A 26,103-nucleotide genomic window follows, 5' to 3' on the forward strand; every position below is an offset into this window, starting at 1 on the left:
TTAAATAAAAAAAACTTTTGAAAGTATCTTCAACGTCATTGAGAAATAATGAAAATAGAAGAGGTGATAAGTTTTCACCTTGTCTCACGCCTATACAACATGGACAATAATCTGTGTAAACACCTTAAACAGTCACACATGATTTAATATGTTGATACATACTGTGGATAACATTAAAACATTTAGCTGTTATACCATGTTTCACTACTCTATCCTATAGTCCAACTATCCACACAGAATCAAAAGTTTTTCTTTAAGGTCGATAACAGTACACTATAATTGGTATCGTCATATAGGAGGATATTGTCTTTTCATTACGGAACAGAACAGGACCCATATTCACAAAAAAAGTGTAAAGTTACGTCTACGACTAGCACTTACGTGCGCCATAGATGTACGTTTACGTGCAAGAAGCACCTTATTCTCAAAGATGGTCGTAAATGTAAATGTAACTTAGTTGGACGTAAATCTACGATTTAACATTCTCACTGGAGTAATTAATAAAAACACATTAGAAACGATGGCTACCGGGTAAATAACAAATGCGCAAAACGCAATTTTGTTTGTCGTCTGCTAACAGTAACATAGCGAACAGTGAACCATGGCATTTTGGTAGTGGTAGAAATCCGCGTTTTGGTACCAACTTGAGGACATTTCTTAAAAAGGAAAAGATAACTCAGGAGAAATTGGCCGAGTCGAAAACATCCCTTCGATCACGAACAAAAATATGTTCAATCCGTGGGCGTTCGCCATCGCAAACTGCTTCATTTATTGGAAATACTGCTAGTTTCCGTAAATAATAGTAAATAACGGCGATTGTGCTTGATTCATTACATGTGCACAACTTACGTGCAGCGTTAGTTGCAACCTGAGGCACTCTTATATTTACGTCCAACTTTGCACGTAACTTACGTTTTCGTTGTTTCGTGAATAGCTCTTCAGTCGTAGATTTACGTTTACGTATAAAACTAGGCTTACGATATTTTGTGAATATGGGTCCAGAACTTTATTACGCTCAGGCTGTTACACAACGGCATATGAGGAACATGATATATATAAACTGTAGTGACAAGATACAGTTTGTAGGAGGAGACAATAGTACAATGGCATTAATACAAATGCAATAAAGTAATAGAAACAATAGAATAATACAAATACAATAGAATAATAAAGACAACAATATAATACAATTAGAGTAAAGTAATGTAATGTCACAATATTGTAATTACTACCAAACTGTGCTAATCAGACGCACGCGCGCGCGCGCACACACACACACACACACACGCACATATATTAGTTGTATAAATTTCAGTGTACTTGGTTTATTACAATAACATGGCTTAAGCAAATGTTCAAGGGAGTTAGTGAAATAAGTAGATATGAATAAATAGTGAACTTCGTCTCCAATGTCATTATTATTACATAATCTGCACATTCGATCTTCTACTGGAGTGTTGTTCCAACGTTCTATTTCGATTGGTAAGTAGAGGTTAAATGTTCTAAATTTGAGTAATGTAGCCCAGGATGTTTGTGGTAATATAATAAGCTATTTATCTAATCTAAAGTTTTCTTTAAATAAAATGTACGTTTTACCTATTGATGATAAAACTATATTACTATTCCATTGTTGTAAATACTGGTCGTTTTGTCTTAATTTTACTCGATTAAGAAGTATTTTTATTTCAAGGATGAAACGTTCCGTGACATCCTACCATTTGTCATGCCTAGCTGGCTAAATGTATCTTCGACCATGTTTATCCATTTATAATTATATATATATTAATAGAAGAGTCGTGTAACATTAATTCATGCAGTGATTTTTTTTTTTACCAGATACGATACGGGTCCAAAAACTTATAACTCTTTGTTGAATAATTAATTTAAGGGGTCTTCTTCCCAATTCTCCATATAACATGAACAGCGGGCTGCATTTTTCAACTGGTAGGATGTGTCTTAAGAATTTTATATGAATAGTTTCAATGATATCGATGTTTTCGTAACCCCACATTTCGCATCCATATAAGAGAATCGGCAGTACAATGGAGTCAAATAGTTTTAATTTGCATTCTAATGAAAAGTTATTGTCTTTAGATTTAGACAGAACAAAGTACATTGCTTTTGTTGCCTTTTGAGTTAGCTGTTTTGTGTTTGCATTAAATGTATTTAGTTTGTTAAAAGTAAGACCTAGGTATTTATATTCTTTTACATTTTCAAGCGCATCATTTCCAAGTGCACCTAGTGTACTGTGGATAACATTAAAACATTTACCTGTTATACCATTTTCAGTACTTTATCCTATATTCTATACAACTTTCATATAAGCCTTTTTTTTCATTGGTTAATTTTCGTGATAAATCGGAAGATAGATGTACGGTGTCATCGACAACCAGGATTTATTACGATATCGTCCCTAAATCCAAATTGTGTGATACATCCTTATAGTTAGCAACAGTGATGTTATCTCCTAAGTCCAACTCCCCACACAGAATCAAAAGCTTTTTTAAAGTCGGTAAACGTACAGTATAATTGGTATCTTCAATTAGGAGGTTGTTTTCTGTTCAATACGTCATTCCATATTTAACGGTAGTACTTGACGACACGTAATACCGGTATGTAACGCTGCGTGCATTCCTGTTAGTGACGTAACATATATCGGTCGAGAGAAGGAGTAACGTAACGGTACAAAGATAAAAAAAAAATCCTGTGAATTTTATAATAATTAAGATAAAATTATAAGAACAATTGAACTAGAAAATAGATCCGGTAATCGTTCTTTTGTAGATTTTTTTTTTTTTTCTAACATGAGTCTCAACAAAATCAAAGCTCGCTCCAAAGATTAATTTTTTTGAGGCGTGTTACAAAAACCATCTACAAAAGAGCTCGTGCCAGAAAGTATTTTATTTAACATTTGGAAGCACATTACTTGTTTGGCTGGCCATTCCCAAGATACTTTCCATCACCTGCTATTATCCGATCCCCGATAGCAGTTTCTGTACGATAATACTAATAGTTTCTATACCGCTGTTGACTGAAACGTATTATTGCACGATACAAGAAAAATCAGATACTACGTTTTAATATCGTGGTTATTTGGCTCAGGTCATTAACGGTGTAATAGGCTCGCTGAAGCTCGTAGTAATATGACATTCTATATATGTCGACAACTCATGTAGTATATTATATGTCTGTGTTTCTTTTCAGATATGGGGGCGGGAAGTAGCCCAGTGGTAAAGTGCTCGCTTGATGCGCGGTCGGTTTGGGATTGATCTCAGTCAGTGTGCCCATTGGGTAGTTTCTTGTTCCAGCCAGTGCACCACGACTGGTATATCAAAGGCGGTGGTTGTGCTGTTCTGTGTAGGAAAGTGCATATAAAAGATCCCTTGCTGCATTAGAAACAAAATGTAGCGGGTTTCCTCTGATTACCAAATGTTTGACATCCAATAGCCGATTATTAATGAATCAAAGTGCTCTAGTGATGTCGTTAAACAAACCAAATTTTATTAAAGATCCCTTGCTGCTAATGGAAAATGTAGCGGGTTTCCTCTCTGATTATATGCCAATATTCCCAAATGTTTGACATCCAATAGCTGATGACTAATAAATCAATGTGTTCTAACGGTGTCGTTAAACAAAATAAAGGAAACTCTTATTTAGAGATTGGTACACGAATGAACGTTTTTAAGTTTAATTTTGTATTATTATTATTGTTGTTGTTTTTAATCTATAAAAGGCACCTTTTTAGATATTTATTATGTTATGCATAGTAATAGGCCATCACACGTCTGTACCCTCCACACTCAATCTTGTATTGTTATTCTGCTATTATTGAATGACATAAAATGACCAATACTGCGGAATTTGAAATCGAACCTAACATGAGATTCCTATTATTTTTAATTTATTCATGTTGATTTCAATTCACACGACACAGATGAATATATCGGTGAGTAATGGGACACGTATGACGTCAATGGGGATATCAATTTCAATTCACGGACTCTACGTTTGGTTTCCGTATTTAGCACAGACAGAGAAGTCAGATTACGACATGAAGGCCGTTGGATATCATTTATCTTACAACAATGTCGAGTAATTTGAACAAAAAACAAAAACAAAAACAAAAAAAAACAAAAAGAAGGAAAAAAAAAAAAAACACAGAAGAAAACCAACAACCCCAAACCCAAGACGTACCTAATACTCGAAAGCAAGTTAGTTACGTTTCTAAAAAAAATAGTTGTAAGATAAATGGTATCTGCTGGACACCGGTAGCAATACTCTGTTTGTTTTACATATCCTTATAAGAAGGTTTAATTTAAATGTTATTTCCAGCTAAAACATATCTACAGCATTCATGCGGCAGATAAACTATTCGTCACAATGTAATCAGTGTCAGGTAAGCAAACACGTCACAGAGCTATCAATTTCCGTCGTGCTTATTGTCTTGACCGGGTCACCACCTGGGAGCAATCAGTCACACAGCTCAGACGTTATCTCAAACCTAAACATATTGATACACAACATAGTTATACTGGAAACGATATTGATCTAAATCATAATTATACTGGAGACGATATTGATCTACAAAATAATTATACTAGAGACGATATTGGTCTACAAAATAATTATACTGGAGACGATATTGATCTACAACAAAATTATACTAGAGACGATATTGGTCTACAAAATAATTATATTGGAGACGATATTGATCAATAACATAATTATATTGGAGACGATCTTGATCTACGGTGTGTGTGTGTGGGGGGGGGGGGGGGGGACGTAGCCCAGTGGTAAAGTGTTCGCTCGATGTGCAGTCGGTCTGGGATCGATCCCCGTGGGCCCGTGAGCTATTTCTCGTTCCAGCCAGTGCATCACGACTGGCATATCAAAGGCCGTGTTATGTTCTACCCTGTCTACGGGATGGTGCATATAAAAGATTCGTTGCTGTTATTCGAAAAGAGTAGCCCATGAAGTGGCCACAGCGGGTTTCCTCTCTCAGTATCTGTGTGGTCCTTAACCATATGTCTGACGCCATATAACCGTAAATAGAATGTGTTGAGTGTGTCGTTAAATAAAACATGTCTTTCTTTCTTTCTTCTTTTGATCTACGGCATAATTATATTGGTGACGATATTGATCTACAACATAATTATACTGCAGACGAAATTGATCTCCATCATAATTATACTGGAGACGATATTGATCTACAACATTATTATACTGGAGACGATATTGGTCTACATCATTATTATACTGGAGAAGATATTGATCTACAACATTATTATACTGCATACGATATTAATCTACACATTAATTATGATGCAGACGATATTGATCTACACATTAATTATACTGCAGACGATATTGATCTACACATTAATTATGATGCAGACGATATTGATCTACACATTAATTATGATGCAGACGATACTGATCTACACATTAATTATGATGCAGACGATATTTATCATAATTATGTAAGAATGTAAGAAATATTCGTTATAAATGAAGAAAAATAAAGCAGTTACGTTATAGTTAAAAATGTTTTTGTTTACGGCATTACTTGATATTGGATGTTAAATATTTGGTACTTCCGATGTGTAGTCTTCAGAAAACATCTGCTATAATTTTACATTAGCAGCAAGGGATCTTATATATTCACTTAATAGAGATCTTAGCAGCATATACCACAATATTTTATATACTGCCGTGGGGCACTGGGTGGTATTCGATAAAACCAAATAGGAGAATAGGTCACTGACGAGACTACAAGTTTATACGTAACGCTTGTTATAAACCAGAGAATGTGTCACTGACGAGACTACACGTTTACATAACGCTTGTTATAAACCAGATTGTGGATACGAAATAAAATGTCACATTGGCTTAAATGCTACACGAAATTTAAGGAACTTGTTTGAGAATGTTTTTTTTTGTATATACTCAACAACGAAAGTTTAGCGAATATCTTTTATGACGTCTACATTTGCCATGGTTGAATAAACTTAAAAGAAAACAAGGTTCTCCTGTTGTGTTAAGGCAAAGGTTGATGAGTTTATGTTGTTTGTAAATGGTAAACATTTCAGATGTGAATACTAATTAATAAAATTAGGCTAATTTATAAATGTTATGCCATTTCTTTTAACATTAGCTACACTTTCGTTGTTGAGTATATATCCGTCGGTCTCTCTCGGAGAATAAACTAATTTCCAGACTAGTTCCAACTGTCGTATGACATTTCCGCTCATGCAATAATCTATCTTTACAATCAAGGCTATAAACTTTCGTAAATTGTTTTTCATACCAAAAATAGACCGGCTTCGGAATGAGCTAAGGAAAGTACATTATGTCCACTTGTTTTTTGTATTCCTTCTTATATATGTCAACAAAGACGTTTTGGTAAACAAGCTTCTGGTGGTGGGTGTGGCAAATATGAGGGTCAAAGTAAGCCCCCCCCCCCCCCCCCCTCCCAAAAACAAGGTCAACTACTAATAGCGCCACTGCGAGAGCGGATAACAGAAAGAACCTTTCAAATGATGATAGACACTTGACATAGATGGTCTCCCTGGGGAGTTCTTCAGATTCAATCATAGAACCACTTGAATTTTTCAAAATGGCCGCCATACTGTCCTACCAATGTTCATTATTGAGATGTATTTTAATTAGTCATTTTATATTATTTTTATATGTTTAGAAACATGCTGAACCTAACGTCTGATATGTAAAAAAGGCTTCTGATGGTGGGAGTGGCAAATATTGGAGGTCAAAATATAGCAACCTCCCCAAAACATGGGCACCTACTACTAGGGCAATTGGCAGAGCAGATAACATAAATGACATTTCGTATGGTGATACAATCATGAAACTTTGCACAGATGATCTCTTTGGGTAGTTCTTCACGTTCAATCAATGAGCAACTTGTCAGGTTTCATGATGGCCACCATTTTTTTCCAATTGTTACTACAGAAATCAACTTCAAATGGTCATACAAACATGGATGAATTATCTCATTAAGGAGTTCTTAAATTCCCTTCAATGATTCACTTAACATTCTAAAACGGAGACGGCAAGATGGACGACATATTATTCCACCAATGTGCATCATTAACATTAATAAAGTTGTAAAACGTTTACCATCTCAGTGTCGTTTTATATATTTAAAACTCTGCTGAACCTATTTCTGATAATTGTAATAGTATTAGAATATACCTTTTATTAAAATGGCTGCAATGTGTCCACGTAACACAGGCACGTAATGTCAGTTGAAGAGCATAAGCCCAAATCATGCCCAAATTACGCTGCTTTATCACAGACATTAACGATCCAATGTGCTATCAATATCCTATTTAATTAGCTTGTTAAATGAGATAATTGCATTATTAATATATATTTTAAATGTATTATTCTTGTCTAGTTGTTTCTTAACGAATATATGCCTATACCTTTGCCAATTTGGTTTAATTATTTCTAATACAAATACGTTACTCAGTACCTAAGAAGAAGAAGAAGAAGAAGAAGAAGAAGAAGAAGAAGAAGAAGAAGAAGAAGAAATGATGAAGGCTACAAATACTATTCACTTATTCCTATCATCATAGCCAACATGGGAATAATGTTTAATCAAATATACCCTACTCAGGACAAATATAGGTGTACCCAACCCGTCGTGCTATTACTGGCATGACCATGTGGGTACTTTCGACTGGACCCTGGTAATAATATAGCCTGTTATAACGCTGGCTTTATTGATCATTGTTTGAAATGTAAATCCAACATGACTGCCAATTCATTTATCAGACATGTCAGCATTTCAGTTGCAAAGAGGATTTGTGGTTGAAAGATCTGTGAGCCTTCACACTTAATTCATTAAACACCACAGCTGCTTTTGATGTATTCACGCATAGTAGGTTTGCATTAGTGGTAGATATCTTAAAATATGTAATGATGTAGGGACAATTGGTAACATGTTAATCTCTTCTTGGAATCCTCTCTGGATAGAGATGTACTTTGATGTGTTCAGGTGGTTTTGTATAAAACAGTAATGCTTTCATCCAAAACAGAGAAGACATCTGCTCCTGGAATAATAATACTTGCTGAATTTACACTATCTGCACCCTGAGTATTGGATTTTCTCGTAGCATTCACAATGAGGTGATTATGAATGGACATGGCACCGCAAAGGTAAAAAGGAATACATGTGCTATTGAAAGATATGAATGTTAACCTGTTCCAAACCTTCCTCTGGTTGTTAACGCTATGCATTTTACCACGACGTAGCATTTGACCAAGTGTGACAATATGAGTTCAATAGCAAGTTGCCCACTTCCAAGGTTACGATGGTCCTTTGTACTTCTGCTGTCACAGGTAGAGACGTTGTTCCTAAGTTAGAGATGGGCTCAGAACAAAGAGGTACAACGCGGGACAAAGAGTATGAAGTCAGCATAGTAATACTGCACCATCTAGTCTAAGTTTCTGTTTTTGTTATTAGCGGTAGGCTAAGTGACGGTTTCATGGTTTGCTTATATGTATTTATTACACACCAGTGTAAGATATTACTCACATCATAACAATTACTTAATATCTAACTAGTGTAATATTGAAGGAGAAGGGCGTAACCCAGTGTAAAAGCGCTCGCATGATGCACGGTCGGTCTAGGATCGATCCCATCGGTGGACCGATTGGGCGGCTACTTATTGGTCGAGCCAGTGCACCACGACTGATATATCAAAGGCTGTGGTGTGTCTGTGGAATGGTGCATATAAAAGATCCCTTGCTACCAATGAAATATATAGCGGGTTTCCTGTCTAATGACTATACGTCACAATTACCAAATGTTTCACATCCAATAGCCGATGATCAATGAATCATTGCGTTGTTAAACAAAACATACTTTGGCTCAAGGATGAAAGGTCATCTGAACTCGAACACCACAAATGGTCAAAGGCCGTGGTATGTGCTTCCCTGTCTGTGGAAAGCGCATATAAAAGATCCCGTTCTGCATTAGAACAAATGTATCGGGTTTCCTCTGATGACTACGAGTCAGAATTACCAAATGTTTGACAGTCAATAACCGATGTTCTCCAGTGATGTCGTTAAACAAAACAAGCAAACAAAGTGAACTCGAAATGTTGTCTGCTATTTTTTTTTTTTTTTTTTTTTTTTTTTTTTTCCCCCACAAGTATAACACAGATACAGATACAGACACAAATATACTTGTACGAATCAAACACCTAGACACTCGAACCAGGAACCGAACGCCAATTCACAGATGTTTAGTCACACCTGAGCAGTAGTTGAAACTAGGTTCATGTAGTAAAGTTTGTGATGGTACTAGCCCAGTGGTAACGCGCTCGCTTGATGCGCGTTTGGTCTAGAATCGCTCCCCGTCAGAGGGCCCATTGGGATATTTCTCGCTCCAGCCAGTGCATCACAATTAATATATCAAAGGTCGTGGTGTGTGCTATCCTGACTGTGGAATGGTACATATAAAAGATTATTTTCTACTAATGGGAAAATGTAACGGGTTTTCTTTCTAAGACTCTTTGTCAGAATTCCCAAATATTTGGTAATAACCGATGATTAACAAAACAAATCAATGTGCCCTAGTGGTGTCATTAACCAAAGCAAACTTCAACATTTCGATTAATTAGTCATCGGCTATTGGATTTCAAACCATTTGTTACTTCTGACGTACAGTCTTCATTTTCATTTCAAATGATCACGGTTCGAGCACGCTGTCCCGAGCACATACCTCAGCTATCTGTCCTGTCTGTCCAGGACAGTGACTTAGTGATTAGTGAGAGACAAGAGGCTGTAGTGGTCTTACACATACTCATTGAGTCGTTGAAACTCGCTCTGGGTGGGAGCCGGTACACGGTTGCGAACCCTGTACCTATCAGCCTTATGTCCGGTGACTGAACCACGACACCACCGAGGCCGTTACGCACAGCCTTCAGAGGAAACCTACTACATGTGTCCGTTAGCGGCAAGGCTTTATTTAATTACCACCTCCCGCTTTGTGACACACACACACACAAACACACATACACACACACACACACACACACACACACACACGCCAGCTAAAGTTATATGAATAAGAAACGATTGCTCTTAAAGATATTCTTAACCACCTAAATAACCACACTCAAACAGTACAGGTGTGTTGTACATTGTAATTGTGAGTGTAGGTTTGATTGTGTTTATGTGTCCTTGTGTTTACTTCTGTTTTGGGTGCCTGTATTTGTTCGTGTGTCTCTCTGTGCGTGCGTGCGTGCGTATGTGCGTGCGTATGTGTGATTGTATGTGTTGAAAGTGTGTTGTGGGTATGGGTGCATATGTGTTTGTGTGTGTTTGCGCGCACGTGTGCGTGTGTGTGGGTGGGTGTGTTTGAGAGAGAGAGAGAGAGAGAGAGAGAGAGAGAGAGAGAGAGAGAGAGAGAGAGAGAGAGAGAGAGAGAGAGAGAGAGAGAGAGAGAGAGATTGGTGATTGTTATTTATGTGTGTGTTTTGTGCGCGCGTGTGCGTTCGTGTGTGCGTGTGTGCGTGTGTGCGTGTGTGTGTGCGCGCGCACATGTGCGCGCGTGTGTGTGTGTGTGTGTGTGTGTGTGTTTTTATTTTTTAAAAACCTATATATTAATCGATATATTACTCATTACTCGAATAAAACCCATTAAGTTACCAAAGCGACACAAATTGATGTTTATATCGTTTTCCTAGCACTGAACACAATCTGGGTCGATTCGCCACTCGCGTGTGCCCAATAATCCACATTGGTGCAGTAGGAGTGTATTTTTAGTAGGGAGCCAAACCGATCAATTATCAATTATAAAAATCCATAATCGATTGCGTGGGAAAATGTTACTTGTATTTGTACCCCAATTTAGATGCTAGAATTGATTTAAGTATGTTGGGGTTAGTGTTTATCTTCGTGTCTACATAAATAAAAAGATATATTAAATAGTTCCATTAAAATGTGCCATTTGTAGGGTCCAGATGCCGGTGAACACGACAATAGGTACATTACCCTTATTATTCAAGTCCTTGTTGTGTTCATATAATTCTAACCGATTGTGTAATCGAAAGTTAATTGGTTGGTGCAAATCGATTAAAACCGATGATCGATGATGAAATTCCAATCGATTCCCAACACTAATTTTCAGAATACTGGCGGAAACTAGTTAGAATTATGGTTTACATTAAAAGGACATTCCTGAGTTTGCTGCATTGTAAGATGTTTCCGACTAATAAAATATTTCTATGATTAAACTTACATATTAAATATAGTTTCTTGTTTAGAATATCAGTGTCTGTATATTCAATGTGTTTTTGGTCATCTCAATATTTTAAGAAACCCAAATCCAGTTTGTCTTCAAATAATTTCGTACGTACGAACAAATATTTGTTTTAGAAAATAAAATGAAATCTAACCTAGTACAAATATTAGAACGATCAGAAAAACGTTTAATATACAGCCACTAATATTTTAGACAGAAGAATATATCTCATATGCAATTACAATCGTTAAAAACTCTGTGTTAGTCGATAACATCTTAAACATTGCAGCAAAGTCAGGAATGCCCCTTTAAGTGACTTTGGCCGTTGTCAACGTTTCAATTCATGGTTTTCAAATTAAATTGCCTGCGAGGGACAATGAAATCAATGGCAATATTTGTCAGCAGGATGCTTTTCTACATGTCGCACTAAAAAAGTTTAACCATGGTTGCCAATGAACGTCATATTCACGTAGTTGTTCAATAAGGGAAATGCTGTATTCTCGGAATAAAACAGTTAACATATCGACAGACAGAATAGCAAATACTCACGCTTGACTGCTTTGTTTGAATACTATGTTTTGATGTTTTTAAAGCACTTCGATCAGCTTTCACGTGGCAAGCACAATATGCGTGTGCATTCAAGACAAAGGAGAAGTGAGGCTGGGAAATATAGCAGTTTTTCAAAGGTACATGGTTTTCATAACGTGTGACATACTGTAATAAATACAGACATAGTGAACAACAAATAGTTAGTTCTCCCATGATGCAGCTTGATTCGGCAAGGGACGTTACTCATCACGCGCGTATCCCTATGGGATGTGAAATAGGTCTATTAACAACATTGCGTGACAGCGATGGTGCGAACTCAATTGTTACACCTTTATAATTATATTCTGCGTGTTCAGGAGGAAGAACGCTCGCGAACAGTTTGACCAGTACCTTCTTCTTCTATCGTATCACATTCATCTAACGTTAGGCACAATGACCAGTCTATCGAACAATTCCAAAACGTGTCTCAGATTAGTAATAAAGTTAATTACTGCATCCTGTCCGTCTCATCCTCCTATAGTTTTGTGGATTGTTTTTGTACATAATTTTAGTTTGGTTTGACATAAGAAGAAAAGTAAACATGTTTTGGAAATAAACAAAAAAATACTATTTTTGTGTGAAATAATAATTAAAAAATCGGCTCAGGAATAAATAACTTGTGGTATGAAAACAGGCGTTCCCCGTGGGAAGGACTCTGTGTTAAATAACATCGTCACATTTGCCTGACTTCATTTGTTATTCTAATGGGAACACTAAGGAATGTTTAAGCAGTAACTTGCCAACACATTAAAGCACGACAATTAGGTATCTAGCACATGCGACACATCGATACAGTGGTACGAGTCTGTGAGCAGCATTGGAATTGGCACGTTTTGTTATAGATGCCCAACTGCGTTAAAGAGCCTAACCAATCCCAGAAAAATAGATAAACAAAAATTAAAAACCCCAAAATAATATTTGTACTTTGAGATACCTAAATTAAACATAAAGTTATTATGCTATAACAAAACATCGCTCCCGTTTACTGCATGAGAACTTATTCAAGGGCCATAACCGTGGAAAATGAAATGGTTACATACTTAAGAGTGATGGCCCTTGAACATATGTAGCATTTGGACATTAGTGAGGAGGCCGGACTCGGGATAGGCGTGTTGGAAACCCTAGTGGTATATGGACACGTTAAACCAGTTACTAAGCTAAGTGAGGCCGGACTCGGGATAGGCGTGTTGGAAACCCTAGTGGTATATGGACACGTTAAACCAGTTACTAAGCTAAGTGAGGCCGGACTCGGGATAGGCGTGTTGGAAACCCTAGTGGTATATGGACACGTTAAACCAGTTACTAAGCTAAGTGAGGCCGGACTCGGGATAGGCGTGTTGGAAACCCTAGTGGTATATGGACACGTTAAACCAGTTACTAAGCTAAGTGAGGCCGGACTCGGGATAGGCGTGTTGGAAACCCTAGTGGTATATGGACACGTTAAACCAGTTACTAAGCTAAGTGAGGCCGGACTCGGGATAGGCGTGTTGGAAACCCTAGTGGTATATGGACACGTTAAACCAGTTACTAAGCTAAGTGAGGCCGGACTCGGGATAGGCGTGTTGGAAACCCTAGTGGTATATGGACACGTTAAACCAGTTACTAAGCTAAGTGAGGCCGGACTCGGGATAGGCGTGTTGGAAACCCTAGTGGTATATGGACACGTTAAACCAGTTACTAAGCTAAGTGAGGCCGGACTCGGGATAGGCGTGTTGGAAACCCTAGTGGTATATGGACACGTTAAACCAGTTACTAAGCTAAGTGAGGCCGGACTCGGGATAGGCGTGTTGGAAACCCTAGTGGTATATGGACACGTTAAACCAGTTACTAAGCTAAGTGAGGCCGGACTCGGGATAAGCGTGTTGGAAACCCTAGTGGTATATGGACACGTTAAACCAGTTACTAAGCTAAGTGAGGCCGGACTCGGGATAGGCGTGTTGGAAACCCTAGTGGTATATGGACACGTTAAACCAGTTACTAAGCTAAGTGAGGCAGGACTCGGGATAAGCGTGTTGGAAACCCTAGTGGTATATGGACACGTTAAGCCAGTTACTAAGCTAAGTGAGGCCGGACTCGGGATAGGCGTGTTGGAAACCCTAGTGGTATATGGACACGTTAAACCAGTTACTAAGCTAAGTGAGGCCGGACTCGGGATAGGCGTGTTGGAAACCCTAGTGGTATATGGACACGTTATACCAGTTACTAAGCTAAGTGAGGCCGGACAGAGAACGTGTAGCTTTAGCAGTACTCTCAGAATTCTTGGGAATGTGTTTTTCTTCTGATATTGGCCGTATATTTTTGTGTGTACGTATATGTTGTGTTTGAAGGGGGAAGTGCGATGAAGGTGTGATTTGACTATGTACGATTCGTCTATAAAACGACCCCCCCCCCCCCCCCCCCACCCCCCCAAAAAAAAAAAACCCACACCAAAATAAAAATAATAAATAAATTAGAAAAATAAAATCACCACCGCTCCCCATTTAAAAAAAAAAATCTTAGTCTATTCGTCTACTACATTGCTTATATACATTTCGTCTACGAACTAATAAATGTATGTTGATTTCGTTTATGCAGTAAATACAAATAAACGATATATGTTCACGCGTACACGTTGCATTTAAAATAAGAGGTGGGAGATGTTGTTCAGTCAGAAAAGTGTTCTCCTGAGGTGCTTACATTGTGGGATCGAATCACCTCAGTGGCCCCATTGTCTGATTTTTCTTTTTTCGTTACAAACAATGTCACACGACTGGTAAACCAAAAGCCTTGGTATGTGATCTCCTGTCTTTGAGAAAATGTATATAAAAGATCCCTTGCAGCTAATGGAAACATGTAGCGGGCTTCCTCTCTAAGGCTATATGTCAAAATGACCAAGTGGTTAACATCCAATAGCCGTTGATTAATAAATCAATGTGTTCTAGTGGTGTCGTTGAACAAAACAAACTTTAACTCTTACTGTTTCAGGCTTGGCGTGCGATGGACCGCTAGATCGATCGCACTCAGTGGACTTCGGTTTGTTTCTCTCTAAGAGAATATTATGTCAGAATTACAGAATGTTTGACATTCTATATCCTATGATTAGTAGAGTCGTTAAAACAAAACACTATTAGAAAGAAAGAAATGTTATATTTAACGACGCACTCAACACATTTTATTTACGGTTATATGGCGTCAGACATATGGTTAAGGACGCCACAGATTTTGAGAGGAAACCCGCTGTCGCTACTCTTTCCGATTAGCAGCAAAGGGTCTTTTATTTGCGCTTCCCACAGGCAGGATAGCACAAACCATGGCCTTTGTTGAACCAGTTATGGATCACTGGTCGGTGCAAGTGGTTTACACCTACCCATTGAACCTTGCGAACCACTCACTCAGGGTTTGGAGTCGGTATCTGGATTAAAAATCCCATGCCTCGACTAGGATCTGAACCCATTACCTACCCGCCTGTAGACCGATGGCCTAACCACGACGCCACCGAGGCCGGTAGAGAGAGTAGAATGAGTAAGGGACATATAGTGCATACTTGTATTGCGGTGTTAGCCTCATCCAGTCATTCCTGATATGGGCAGGATCTAGCTCAGTCAGTTGGGTGCTCGCTTGAGGTGCTTGCGTCGCAGGATCGAATCACCTCGGTGGACTCATTCAACTGATTAGGTTTTTTTCTCGTTCCAACCAGTGCCCCATAATTGGACAAAGGCATGGTATGTGCTTTCCTGTTTTTGGGAAAGTGCATATAAAAGATCCCTTGCTACATTAGGAAAAAAATGTAGCGGGTTTCCTCTGATGACTACGTGTAAGAATTACCAAATATTTGACATCCAATAGCCGATGATTAATTAATCAATGTGCTCCAGTGATGTCGTTAAACAAAACATAACAATAATTCCAGAAAGGGTTTCTCGTATTTAAAGAATGGTCGACTCCCTATAACAGTAGTCCTTACCTACATCACAATTAAATCAAATAAGCTCTAAACGTACAGGCAAAATGAAAAAAAAGAAGAAGCAAATATTAAATTTTGTATGTAAATAAACTATGTCATATATAAGATATCAACATTTCACGATTTTTCAAGATTTATTAAACAACACTCAGACACATTACAATGCGTAACAAGATGATAAATCAAATACAAAATAAACATGACGAGAACAGGCTTCAACATAGAAGTAATATATAGTTAACATAGAACACAATATATGTAATCAAAATAGCTAAAATGGGCGGAAAAACCACCGTTCACAAGACTAGATAATCTTTCAATAAATTTCAAGTTATTTATTGCGTTTTGCAACTCATCAGCATTATAACAATGAAATACAGTATTATGTACAATAGTTCGGAACAATGGTGGAGAATCACTTACATAAATGCATACACATATACCGTCAAACATTATCTATCTATCTATATCTATATACATGTATATATAATCAACAATCAGTAATATGGGTCACACAAACAGGAACAAATATAGGTATATTATGTTGTTTGTAGTAATAGCATATCCCTCATTTTGTTCGCCTGTAGTAAGTATTTGCCAAGGTTATTTATCTCCTTATTGCTTTTAGTTGACAATAGCTGTATTAGTTTAAAGGAACTGGGGTTCTTGGAGTAGTATTTCTTAATAAATATATTTCTTAAAGTTTCGTATCGTGGACACTGAAGAATAAAATGAAACTCATCCCCAATCTTTTTTAATATTACATAATGTACATACTCTTTGTGTTCTCTCGAAATGTTTGTACCTACCAGCTTCAATATTTAGCATATGTGCACACATTCTTATTTGTTTTATTTCTTTTGTATTACGTGAATCAACTGATTTCGTCAGATATGTTTGTAATTGATATTCCTTTATTAAGTGTTTATATAGTGATCCTTTTGGCGACGCTGTTATTAAACTGTAGGACTTGTATAAATACATCAAATATCCTTTCTTTAATTATGTAATAAAAACAGATATGGGTATGGGTCGATTTCCATATATAATTTAGTCCAAGCGTATCGTACACAGCTTTTAAAATGCAATTACTGGTACTACCAAGTTGTATCCAATATTTAAAATTTCTCAGGTTTCTTAAAATTTACAAATTTATATATGCACTTTCTCGATTTCGTGTGCTGAGTGAAAAGCCCAGACTTCCGATCCATAATTAAGAACACTATTTACATAGGCATCAAATACCGCTAACATCATTTCAGTATTAAAATTGTTCTTATTACAAATATTCGTGATCTAGTATTGAGCTTTACATCCTTGTTCTGCCAGTCTTTTCTGTGCATGATTAATTTTTCCATTATAATAATAACAATAATAATAGATTTTTATTTCAGATCAGAGATCCATAGAACATATTTAAACATCACATACAAAACTGATTACATAATATACAGCAGCTTGTGCCAACGATTTACACATACAGATTTGACGTACACAGTTGTACACCGCAGGTGGGCAAGTAGGTCGTTTGAAGTTGTTTCGATTCTGCTCTTCAGCGAATATGCTGTTGAGCGAAGTAAAGCGCCAAAGCTTTTTACTCGATGACTGACAAACATCTTGCTGGCACTGTATAGTCGTCGTTGTCCGATCATCCATCGGTATGCATTATTATAACATATGTTAAGATCCTTCATGGTATCCTGTGTAAATTTCACCCATAATGCACCCGCGTACAAATTACTACAATAACTCACAAATAATTGTGTTTTAACAGATTCTGAACATTTTGCAAATCGCCGCAACATGTTTGCACGTACGCAAAGGGCTCTATACTGTCGTTTAATGTTTTTATCGTCTTTCATGTTTTTGCATATAATATGACCTAGATATTTATAGTTGTCAACAAATTTCAGTACTTAGTAACTTAGTAACAATTCAAGATAGTTAAATTCGTCTACAACCTCCACTTGGTGACCCTCATAATACCATTTCTCGTTATCGTTAAGTTTACCCCCATTTCTAACGACTACTGTTTTCGTTTTGTTGGTATTTACGGTTAGATCCCATTTTGTGGTGTAATGTTCAAGGGTATTTAACATCGACTGTAACCCTTCTGGCGTCTCGAAAAGAAGCACCGCGTCATCAGTGTCCATTAGTAAAAATATGTTTAAAGGGACATTCCTGAGTTTGCTGCATTGTAAAATGTTTCTCTTAAAGGGACATTCCTGAGTTTGCTGCATTGTAAGATGTTTCTCTTAAAGGGACATTCCTGAGTTTGCTGCATTGTCAAATTTATCCGACTAATAAAATATTTCTACGATTAAACTTACACATTAAATATATGTTCTTGTTTAGAATATCAATGTGTTTCTGGTCATCTTAATATTTGTAAGAAACCCAAATAATATTTTAGAAAATAAAATGAAATTTAACCTACTACAATATTAGAACGATCAGAAACACGTTTAATATACAGCCAATGGTATTTTATGCAGAAAAATTTATTTGATATGTAATTACAATCGTTAAAAAGTCTCTATTAGTCGATAACATCTTAAAAACTGCAGCAAACTCAGGAATGCCTCTTTAACATTTGTATCTCAATATATGGACAATCGTCTGATGTGAATTTCATTTCACAATCATTTACATACATAGAAAATAATATTGGTGATAACACCTCACCTTGCAATAAGCCGTTTACACACACGAAATACTCTGAAACTATGTTATTATATTTCACACAGCATTTAACGTTGTCATATAAAGATTTTATAACTGCCAACATTTTGCCTTCTATGCCCTGTTTAATTAGTATGTACCACCAATTTTGTCTATTTATAAAATCAAAAGCCTTTTTATAGTCTACAAAGCAGCAATATAATCGTGTCTTACTTTGCAGTGATCGATTTATCAAAAATTGTAATATAAAAATCGCATCAACTGCTGACATATGTTTTCTGAAACCAAACTTCGCATCGGAAATAGCGTTATTTTGTTCATCCAGTTTTAGAAGTCTGGAGCCTATTTCACTAAACATCGTAAATTTACGTTTACGTGTAAAACTTACACCTGTCGTACGTCTACCTCTACGTGTACGTTTACTCCATTTCACGAAGCCGGTCGTAGAAATACTACTAACTTACATTGCACGTAAATCTACGTCTGTTTTCTTTTGCAGCTCATTTAGCATAAATTTGACATCTAAAGCCGATTATTAATAAATCAATGTGCTCTAGTACTGTCGTTCAACAAAACAAACTTATAACTTTTAAAAGAAAGAACGAATAAACTTGATAAAGTTTGGAAACCACCGTTTCCGGTATACCAACACAACGGTTGTACTGTACCAAATGAATTCCTATAGGCGACAATGTTAACCTATGTAGTTATAAACACTATATTATGGGTCAGTTCCCTATATTTGTGTGTGTGAAGGGGGGGGGGGGGGGGCGCACTGATGGATCGGGTACAAACTCTATATCAGATTTTGGGTTACAATGGTAAACATTAATGTGATAAAAAAGTCTCACAAGTGTGTGTGTGTGTGGGGGGGGGGGGGGGGGGGGGACGTACCCCCAAGCCCCCTCCGGTTCCTACTGGCCTGATTTGGACATGTCGATATGCACTTTAAAAATAAATAAATAATAAATAATTTATGGTGATTTCAATTCGTGTTTTCCAACAAAGTAGTAGATATACTGCGAAAAGGGTCTGCAGCGCCCGGGGCAAGGCAAGTATTGCGCCCCCTAACCAGTAGACCGTTAGCACTCCCCGAGTCCCTTGCACCAGTCCAGAATTTTGCGCCCAGGGCAACCGCCCCAATGGCCCCGCCCACGCTACGCCACTGTTCGGGTGTATTTTGGGTGTGGGTTTTTTTGTGTTTTTTTCACCCCAATCAAAATAATAGTCAGTTGACCAGGCAGTCATTTGTGCATGGATATATCTTTTATTTCTAAATTGTAGAGAAAATATGATGTTGAATTTTAAAAAGATGAAAGTAAAACATGGTATAGTGCGTCAAATATGTTTTAAAATAATACATTTGATAGCAGGGGCGGATCTAGACATTTGTAAAGGGGAGAGGGGTGTCACAGAATTGTAATAGGAGCAAGTTGAGTTTGTGCAAGGCAAATGAGCCGAGGTCCGAAATATTCGTTTTAAATGTTTTATTTAACGACGAACTCAACACATTTTATTTAAGGTTATATGGCGTCAGACATATGGTTAAGGACCACACAGATTTTGAGAAACCCGCTGTCGCCACTACATGGACTACTTTTCCGATTAGCAGCAAATGATCTTTTATTTGCGCTTCCCACAGGCAGGATAGCACAAACCATGGCCTTTGTTGAACCAGTTATGGATCACTGGTCAGTGCAAGTGGTTTACACCTACCCATTGAGCCTTGCGGAGCACTCACTTAGGGTTTGGAGTCAGTATCTGGATTAAAAATCCCATGCGTCGACTGGGATCCGAACCCAGTACCTACCAGCCTGTAGACCGATGGCTTACCACGACGCCACCGAGGCCGGTATATTCGTAATGAAGACAAGAAGAGACGCGTTTTCAGGACAGTTTACCACACCCCCATGTCCAGACCACGATACGGCCCTGCGTTTAATGGGAGCTGGTACAGGCAATAGGTACTGGGGAAAAATATCGTCTGTGTTTTTTTTTGCTGCATATATTTGCATATATCAAAAAATATGCAGACTCGTCTTAATAGAACGTTGTCAGCCTATTTGAAAATTAAAACAAAAACAAAAAATTGAGTGGATTCAAAAAAAAAAAAAATAGTTTTTGTTTAACGACGCCAGTAAAACACATTGATTTATTAAATAACTCGTACAGTTTTCGAATTCTCCTTCGTAACGGAACTCGTCTTAATCATACGAACTGGAGCTGTGTGCTTGAACCAGTAGCGGCTTGTTCCGTCCACCATCACTCTATATTGCTTCTCTTCCACCACGATCGTGATGTTGAATTCTCGTCCAAACCTCAGTGGGAAATCTGTATGGTAATAGACAGGTGTATTCCTAAACTGAGGTGATTCCATACCTCTAAGAGAAACGAGCGACCTTTCCTGATTCCACATACGAAAATTTGAACAAAAAAACACACTGCTGTCTAGCCTTTAGGTCTATAGTAATGATAGTCATGGACGCGTTTCTCTTTATAGGTGTTCCAATCACCTCTACAATGGAACCTACTCTTAAAGGACAGGTAATGGGGAGCCTATAAGGAAACGATGATTTGTGCCACACGTTTCTTGAACATGTATGCTTCCACTTTCCCCACGATCCATCGCTTTGGCACTTTATAACATTTTGTCCACCACAGGAAATATAGTCCGGGTTACATCGAAATGCGGCAAATTTCCTGAAGCCAGATTCAAAGATTTCCACATTACCATTTGCTGGTTGCTTGAGGTCGGGACACATGGGTGGAACATAGCAGATAGGTCGGTTTTGTCTGTCAACCCAGCATATTCCTCGAGACCCACACGAAGATCGTGCACACTGCCCTGAAATCGAATCTTCCCATTTGGATACGTCTGTAACAATCTGTTTGTCTTCTATTCTCTGTGATGGTTCAGCTGTTGCTCCTAGCAGACGACATTCGAGAGTCCGACGATCGAAACTGACCGACTGACAGCGAGGATTCATCTTGCAGCTGGCGGCACACGAGTACTGTGAGGAGTACGGTAGTGTTTCTAGAACATCTATCTCTTCGCCCAGACTCTCCCCAGTCTTCCCAGATATTGCGTTCAGAAGACACGATGATCCACACACGCAATTCATGAGCGTTATCATCTGTAAGACCAGGCGAGCTGAAATGTGAAAATAAGTGAATTTGAATTAATGAACAAAATGACTTTCCTTTTAGAATGTTCAGATTTTGTTAAAGGTTAACATACACATGTATTCGTAGGTAACTTTTAAATGTTCAGATGTTACCTCCAAATACCGACGTATCTATATATGGTGGGAACACGATGGATGCTGCAATCTATATACTGACGTAGAGGAAACACTATTTTCAAAACACGTTTTGTATCACCCGTCATTGTATCTTGTACATTTGTAATTACATTGACCATGTTTTATATACACATTTATAAATACGCTAGGGTTAGCATACATGTGGGAAGCGCATGGCTCCTCGATCACAAATGCATTTGCAATGTTATTGTGTTTGGGAGTGCTAATTATATACTGAACAAAATAAGAAACTTCCGCCAACTTTGCTTGAACATAACTTGATGAAAACAAACCGGGGGAATAATTGTTATATATGCGTTTAAAGAGTGTTCCATGATGCATCGTTTGGTGCAAAAATCATGGCCATAGGTTAACAGAAACTGGGAGAAATTTTGACCAAGTGTGGTAGGGGTTAAACAAAAAACACCCACTTAATAACGGGTATGACCACCTCTTGAATTGACCACTGCAGTGCATCGCAGGCGCATAGAATTGACTAAAGTGCTGATTTCTGCCTGTGGAATATTGTTCCATTCCTGAGTGAGCGCTTGACGAAGTTCGTTGAAGTTAGCGGGTGGGTTGGGACGACGCCTCAATCGTCTGTCCAGACTATTCCAGACATGCTCGATGGGGTTGAGATCAGGACTTTTAGCGGGCCAGTCATCAATGAAATCAATGTTATTTGTCCTAAGAAAATTTACAGTGTCTCTAGCTGTATGAGAGGTGGCATTATCATGCTGAAAAATCGAGATGTTGGCGTTGTTATGGAACAGAGGAATGACCTGATTATCGAGAATGTCATCGCGGTAACGTTGAGCATTTAAATTGCCATCAATGACGACTAGTGGTGAACGATGACATGTGCAATGTCTGCCCAGACCATGACAGAACCCCCACCCCCGAAACGATCTCGTTCAAGAACACAACAGTCAGCATAGCGTTCATTTCTCCTACGGTAGACGCGCACCCTGCCATCACCACGTTGTAAAGAAAATCTGGATTCATCCGAAAAAAGAACGGTATTCCAGCGTCGCCGTATCCAGCGAGCGTGTACACGTGCCCAATTAAGACGATTTAGACGATGACGTTGCGTTAAAACGCATCCGACGTAAGGACGTCGTGCATGTAAACCGTTCTCCTGCAGACGATTACGAACAGTTTGCCCATTGATTCGGTTATTATGAAGCCCAGGTGTGTTAGCAGCAGTAGCAGTGGCAGTTTGGAATCGATTGCGCAAATGCGTGTTAATGGTATAGCGGTCTTGACCACGCGTTGTAACACGCGGACGTCCACGACGTGGCAAGTCGTTGGTGCTTCCTGTCGTTCGAAATCTTACGCGAATATTTCGTATCGCTCGACTAGAACTCCCAACATGCCTTGCAACGTCTTCTGTCGACATGCCAGCATCAAGCACGCCAATCGCCCGTTCGCGTAAATTATTGGGTATTCTTGGCATACTAAAAATGCTACAATGTAAAAAACGTTATTTTTTTAAACATATTTTGAAGCGTTTTCGTTCACTTGACAACAATGTCAGTAAGACAAGTAAAACAAATTGACCGAATACTACACGGGGCATGTCGAACCATGCATGCACGTGCAAATTGAATTTCACGTTGTCGACGATTAACAGTGCAAAAATAATCGATAAATTCATGAATCCTGATAATACAGCTCAAGGCTAATACTACCTATATAATTTCATTACACAATGAATTCTTTAACACAACAAATACTATATGTACAAATCGGATTTTTTGTTTTTGTTTTTTGTTCAGTATATAATTAAAGCCTTCGTTCATTCTTTAAAAAAACGAGACTGTCTGTTTGGTAACAGTAGTACTTTGTTGGCTTTGAGCTAATCGTGACTAGACGTGTTTGTAAGTAAACTGTATTCCTGGGTATCAAGAACAATATCCAGTATAAACATTGGTATCCAAACAAAACATGAACTCTACGTTTCTTACTAGTTATAATAATATAGTTAATATGTGGCGTAAAATAACAAAATATATGGACATTTTAATTAACGATCTAATTTCAAATGTTAGGTGAGACTTGGGTTTGTGTTTGGTAACATAGTCAATATCTTCAATTAAAACGTCATCATATACTGTTATTTGTGTGTTCTTTTTAATAATGTCATTTGATAAATTGGGATTTACAGGTAACATCAACCTGTAAAAGCTTTGCACCTAAAATCATATCTTCATATAACTAGGATAACCACCTAGTTGGATAACCTTGCCAACAAGCTACTGGACATGTGTAGGTCGCTGTTAAATATGATGCCCCTCTGCGAACGTGTCTTTCATTTAATGTGATATACATGTAGCCCCACTATATTAAAAGTGATTGACATGACTTTAGCAGTAATGTTTTCACAACCTGTCTCTATATTAGAAGTAATTGACATGACTTTAGCAGTAGTGTTTTCACAACCTGTCTCTATATTAGAAATGATTGACATGACTTTAGCAGTAGTGTTTTCACAACCTGTCTCTATATTAGAAGTGATTTACATTACTTTAGCAGTAGTGTTTTCACAACCTGTCTCTATATTAGAAGTAATTGACAAGACTTTAGCAGTAATATTTTCACAATCTGTCTCTATATTAGAAATGATTGACATGAATTTAGCAGTAATGTTTTCACAACCTGTCTCTATATTAGAAGTGATTGACATGACTTTAGCAGTAATGTTTTCACAACCTGTCTCTATATTAGAAATGACTGACATGACTTTAGCAGTAATGTTTTCACAACCTGTCTCTATATTAGAAGTGATTGACATGACTTTAGCAGTAATGTTTTCACAACCTGTCTCAGTATTAGAAGTGATTGACATGACTTTAGCAGTAATGTTTTCACAACCTGTCTCTATATTAGAAATGATTGACATGACTTTAGCAGTAATATTTTCACAATCAGTTACTATATTAGACGTGATTTACATGACTTTAGCAGTAATGTTTTCACAACCTGTCTCTATATTAGAAATGATTGACATGAATTTAGCAGTAATGTTTTCACAATTTGTTACTATATTAGAAATGATTTACATGACTTTAGTAGTAATGTTTTCACAATCTGTTACTATAGTAATGTTTTCAAAATTGTGTCTTTATAGTACAAAATATGGTACGGGCTATGAGGGTTGCTGGCTGGAACCTGTTTCGCAGATGCGTGGTTCGAATCCATGTGTCTTGGCGAGGGGTTGTCACGGGTGGTCCGCTACTACGGGGACGATCCCTGACCTGGTTGTGTTCTTGATATCGTTGCCATAAGCGCCATATGGTGTTTCTGTGGACGTTGAATTGACATGCGACGTCACGCTGCGAGTTCCCAGATTCAAGCATCCCTATGACTCGCCATCTGTCATTTTCACCGAGACGTGGCATGATGAAATTGCAACACACAGTTTACTAATGGTGTTTTTCTGACTTCTGGACTTCTGAAGGCTGCACGGAGTGGCAATGATTTGCGACGGAATGTCTGGACTTTTATGGTGAACACTGAATAGGATTTCACCCGAATATTCTATGTTTCTTGCACAAAGCATGCAATCCCTGCAACAACAGCTCGGTTCCATTTATTCGAGCTGTTTCATGCACAAATGTATTATTCCAAACAATACAGGTCACAATAACTTTTACCTTTCAGTTTTATATATGGGGCACTCATACTGGAGACATGTGCACTGTCGTTTACAATGATGTGGGGTGACAGGCAAATATAAAATGATGTGAGAGCTGCTCCAAATCATCATTACAACCACTGTAGTCTCTCCAGACATTGGACTACAGGTGATCACTGCAGTCTCTCCAGACATTGGACTAGAGGTGATCACTGCAGTCTCTCCAGACATTGGACTAGAGGTGATCATTACAACCACTGCAGTCTCTCCAGACATTGGACTAGAGGTGATCATTACAACCACTGCAGTCTCTCCAGACATTGGACTAGAGGTGATCATTACAACCACTGCAGTCTCTCCAGACATTGGACTAGAGGTGATCATTACAACCACTGCAGTCTCTCCATACATTGAACTACAGGTGATCATTACAACCACTGCAGTCCCTCCAGACATTGGACTACATGTGATCACTACAGTACGAAATGTATTTGTTTTCTTGTTTTTATTTGCAGTAGCAGATGCAGGTAATTCGAGATGAGTTCCTTTGGGTCGAATTAATGGTATTTATTTCTACAACGTTACCTGCAATGGGATGAGGGTAAAGTCAATTCAAGAAGTGTTTGTTGGTACTTTGTAACGTGTTTGTAACGTGTTTGAAATGATTCGGGTGTAC

The sequence above is a fragment of the Gigantopelta aegis genome, chromosome 1, assembly GCF_016097555.1.
Source record: "Gigantopelta aegis isolate Gae_Host chromosome 1, Gae_host_genome, whole genome shotgun sequence".
NCBI lineage: Eukaryota > Metazoa > Mollusca > Gastropoda > Neomphalida > Peltospiridae > Gigantopelta > Gigantopelta aegis.